At 47.8% G+C, this 5,102-nt stretch overlaps 2 non-coding genes across 2 annotated transcripts; both read right to left on the minus strand.

Moving 5' to 3' along the window:
* Positions 1 to 2,821: 2,821 nt before the first annotated feature.
* On the minus strand, positions 2,822 to 2,893 carry Trnas-gga (transfer RNA serine (anticodon GGA)). Its single transcript has one exon. It is a non-coding gene; the product is annotated as a tRNA-Ser (tRNA).
* Positions 2,894 to 3,131: 238 nt separating this feature from the next.
* On the minus strand, positions 3,132 to 3,203 carry Trnas-gga (transfer RNA serine (anticodon GGA)). Its single transcript has one exon. It is a non-coding gene; the product is annotated as a tRNA-Ser (tRNA).
* Between the last annotated feature and the right edge of the window lie 1,899 nt (positions 3,204 to 5,102).

Below are 5,102 nucleotides of genomic sequence, written 5' to 3' on the forward strand. Positions count from 1 at the left end.
CCTACAAGACTGCGTCTGCTAGGAGCGGCCACAGCGAAATAAGAAGCACTCGGAATGGGACGAATCTTTCTCCAGAATCTCATTTGAGCCTGTAGAACAGTATAACGGCAATCAATCGATTTTATTGCGAGAGATAAATACGTATAAGATAGGGCAACAGGCAAAGCGGACGTCTCTCCTACAAGACTGCGTCTGCTAGCAGTGGCCACAGCGAAATAAGAAGCACTCGGAATGGGACGAATCTTTCTCCAGAATCTCATTTGAGCCTGTAGAACAGTATAATGGCAGTCAATCGATTTTATTGCGAGAGATAAATATGTATAAGATAGGGCAACAGGCAAAGCGGATGTCTCTCCTGCAAGACTGCGTCTGATAGGAGCGGCCACAGCGAAATAAGAAGCACTCGGAATGGGACGAATCTTTCTCCAGAATCTCATTTGAGCCTGTAGAACAGTATAATGGCAGTCAATCGATTTTATTGCGAGAGATAAATATGTATAAGATAGGGCAACAGGCAAAGCGGACGTCTCTCCTACAAGACTGCGTCTGCTAGGAGCGGCCACAGCGAAATAAGAAGCACTCGGAATGGGACGAATCTTTCTCCAGAATCCCATTTGAGCCTGTAGAACAGTATAACGGCAATCAATCGATTTTATTGCGAGAGATAAATATGTATAAGATAGGGCAACAGGCGTGCGGGCGTCTCCCCTACAGGACTGCGCCTGCTAGGAGCGCTCACAGCGAAATAAGTAGCGCTTGGAATGGGACGAATCTTTCCCCAGGATCTTATTAGAGCCTGCAGAACAGGACACCAGGAATTAATCGACGTTTTCCCAGGGTTAAATATGTGTAAGATTGGGCAACAAGTCAGAGGGCACCTCTCCTACATGACTGCGTCTGCTAGAAGCGGTCACAGCGAAATAAGTAGCGCTCGGAATGGGACGAATCTTTCCCCAGAATTTCATTTCAGCCTGCAGAACAGGATAACGGCAATTAATCAACTTTATTGCGGGCGATAAATATGTGTAAGATAGGGCAACAGGCGAGCGGGCGTCTCCCCTACCAGAGATGCAAAATTTCCGGAAATTTTGAATCGCTCGAAAAAACGGTTTCTTTTTCGGGTTTTTTTCCGAAAAATTGAAAAAAATGGAAACAAACGCGGTTACTGCTGAGTCGAAGCATTGCCAGCCAAGCCACAGCATATAATGAGCTAGAAACTTTAGTAGTGTTCACCCTCTAGGCATAAATGCTTAGTAGAGCATACCATGAGACTGCTGTCTACTCAGCGGTAGGTAATTGGAACAACCCCTCCTCTCCGACCAGAACTCCGACGTTATGTAAACGCGACGGCGATTGCTCGGAGCAGCCAGATTGAGCTCTAAGTTGGTGGTTGTTGGTGGATTAGAGGCACCCAAGGCACTTTTGGCGAGTTGAAACGCATCGAAGGCACGAAAGTTTACATTTTTGAATTTTGTCGCCTGAAACTTTGAGGCAATTTTTCCGGAGACGAGGAAAAAAACGAAAAGAACTGTTTTTTCCCCAAAATTTCCGGGTTTTTTGGGGGGGCTTCGCATCTGTATTCCCTACAGGACTTCGTCTAGCGGCCACAGCAAAATAAGTAGCGCTCGGAATGGGACGAATCTTCCCAAGAATCTCATTTGAGCCTGCATAACAGGATAACGGCAATCAATCGAGTTTTTTCGAGAGATAAATATGTATAAGATAGGGCAACAGGCGAGAGGGCGCCTCCCCTATACGACTGCTTGTGCTAGGAGCGATCACAGCGAAATAAGTAGCGCTCGGAATGGAACGAATCTTTCCCCAGAATCTCATTTGAGCCTACCGAACAGGACAACGGCAATTAATCAACTTTATTCGAGAGATAAATACAGTCAACCCTCGATTTATGGACCTTCGATTTATGAATTCCCTCGTTTTATGAACACTAGCACCAGGAACCAAACTTTTTACATGTATTTTTCCCTCGTTTTATGAACCTCGATATTCGAATAATGAATGGAATTTCTGAGAACCAACCAGGAGTTGCCCAGCGTTTTTGCCCTCAATTTATGAACGGATCGTTCCGAGGCCAACGAAAACCTTCAAAGGGATTATTCGTGGTCTCATGAATGACGCCTGAACAGACAAAACGTTTTCGAGGTATTGCACCCTCGGTTCTTAACCCCTCGAAATCCGAACAACAAACGGGTTTTTGCAGAAGTGTTCCTGACCTCAATTGACACAGCGGAAGGCATGGTCCAAAGCAAAATTACACAATATATTGCATTATAAACACAATATCAACTCGGAAATACTGTTCCATTTGCTCGATAGTACTCACTTAACGGAATTTTCGATTTATGAATCCCTCGATTTATGAACGATTTTTCGGGGAACCGAGGCTGTTCATAAATCGAGGGTTGACTGTATGTGTAAGATAGGGCAACAGGCGGGAGGGCACCTCTCCTACACGACTGCGTCTAGTAGGAGCGGCCACAACGAAATAAGTAGCGCTCGAAATGGGATGAATCTCTCCCTAGAATCTCATTTGAGCCTGCAGAACAGGATAACGACAATAGACCTCTACCTGTTTGTAAACAAATGACGTCATAGTGTTCGCCAGCGCCACGAATTTGCTAGAGAACTGCGTTCAAAGCTAGTGGCGAACAAGGTCGCGCCCGAAAGCCACGGTTTTGAGGGGATTACGATGTCGTAAACAACGAGATTTGGCCGAGGCAGACCAACAATTAGGGACGACACAGACAAGTAAGCCTCAAACGCCCAGAAATTAACGAATGCTAACAACTTCAGGGAAAAGAGGTGCTGACGCCAGGAATCGAACCTGAGTCTTCTGATTTCCGGTCAGATATGCTAACCGCTACACCACACCAGCACGCCGTTTCCCTTGAGCGCCTCTCAAGTACGGGGGGGACGGACAACCAACCACACTATTCCCATTCTCTCTTACATCTTTCTCACTCACTCTCTCATTCAGACACGAGGCAGGGTGATTGTAAACGACGTAAACAACGAGATTTGGCCGAGGCAGACCAACAATTAGGGACGACACAGACAAGTAAGCCTCAAACGCCCAGAAATTAACGAATGCTAACAACTTCAGGGAAAAGAGGTGCTGACGCCAGGAATCGAACCTGAGTCTTCTGATTTCCGGTCAGATATGCTAACCGCTACACCACACCAGCACGCCGTTTCCCTTGAGCGCCTCTCAAGTACGGGGGGGACGGACAACCAACCACACTATTCCCATTCTCTCTTACATCTTTCTCACTCACTCTCTCATTCAGACACGAGGCAGGGTGATTGTAAACGACGTAAACAACGAGATTTGGCCGAGGCAGACCAACAATTAGGGACGACACAGACAAGTAAGCCTCAAACGCCCAGAAATTAACGAATGCTAACAACTTCTCTGAAAGGGACGCGACCTTCGGTCCTACTTTTCTTTCAATGGGAGGCAGCGATAAAAATTGCCGATTCGTGGAACCCAGCTCTCCCCTTCCGATCTCTTTCGGTCTGTCTACCAACATCATGATGACGTTGGTCGGGTAGAGGTTTATTAATCGGCTTGATTCGAGAGATAAATATGTGTAAGATAGGGCAAAAGGAGAGAGGGCAGCTCTCCTACATGACTGCATATGCTAGGAGCGGTCGCAGCGAAATAAATAGTACTCTGGGAGGAATTTTCCCCCTGAATCTCATTTGAGCCTGCAGAACTTGATACCGGCAATATTAATGGACGTTATTCTAGGGAGAGATAAATAGGTGTAAGACAGGGCAAGAGGCGAGTCGGCGTGACTATCCTTGAGTTTGCTAACCAAGAGCGAGGGAGGCTCCGCCTCCAAAGTGCGCTCCAATAGGAGGACTCGGAGGGCGGAGCGCTGCGGCCTCTGCTCTTACCTAACAGATGGCGCACCGGTAGCGCTCGGCTCGGGTATGTGACCCGCAGTCGCCACCTTTTTCCGGAAAAATGCCACACACACCAACGCCTTCTCTAACTAGATGCGTGCGGAGGCGAGCGCGCTCCCATTATAAGCCATCTGCCACCTGTTTCTGCAGTTTTCCGCGGTATGGCGCAGCCTTCTGCACCGCACCGACAATGTGGTTCTATGTGGAACCGCGGAAGAAGCGCAGTTTTGGGGGGTTTTCTGTGCTTTCTTTTTTATAATTTGAGCTGCAATCGATACAGTAGCCAGAACTGACCCTGTGTGACAAAATTCTCACCTCAATAGCAGAACACTGAGCAGTAATAAAGGAAGAAAAAGGGAGGGAACAGATGAAGCGACGCTCCGCGCGGCCGCAATTTGGCAAAAATTTGATGTAAAAACGTTTGTTCGTACCTGGAGTTCTCGCATCCTTATTTGCAGTTATCACAGGAACAGGGCTGCGCAGTGTTCCATGGACGATTTTTTCATCTGATCTCGTTGATGCGTGTCGCGGCCGCGGATAACGGGAAGTGCACCAATGATGACTCGGGCCGAGGCATGGCCTGGGGCGACGTGCCGAGAAGCTCCGCACAGCTGCAACATCAGCATCGAAGCAGCAGCTCCGCAATCCATCTGAACTTGGCTCTCGAGAGCATTCCATCACCAGCGGTCGGCACTCGTACCGTCGTTTCCACATGCACTTTCATTTTTCATGAAGGCGACGCCGTCCCTGTCGATTCATCTGTTTTGCTGGCGCAGCTGGCGTATTTAGAGCTTCAAAACTTTGCGGGAGAGCGGTTTTCTGTTAAAATATTTTGCCACGGCGTTTCTATCAGTAATGTCCAGCGCATGGTTCGAAAGCAGTGGTTTCATGAATTTCCTGCAGATATAAGCTCTAAGGGAGCGTGCCTGTGCCCATCATCATCGATTGTACACCGAAGTGTGGCAGCGCCCTTGAGTATCGGGACGCTGTTTTTGACACACGTCTCGAGGGGCCTCTTCAGACGCTCAGGATGAGAGAGAATAACGTCCACAAATTTCTTGAGGACATAGAGGACCCTTATCAGTTCTGGAGTTGGGTAGGACAGCTCTCCTCTGTCTTGATGCTTGATCATGCCGTCCAAAACAGAATTTCGCTTCGCTTTGAGAACGAGATTA

The sequence above is a fragment of the Ornithodoros turicata genome, chromosome 6 (assembly GCF_037126465.1).
Source record: "Ornithodoros turicata isolate Travis chromosome 6, ASM3712646v1, whole genome shotgun sequence".
In the NCBI taxonomy this organism is placed as follows: domain Eukaryota; kingdom Metazoa; phylum Arthropoda; class Arachnida; order Ixodida; family Argasidae; genus Ornithodoros; species Ornithodoros turicata.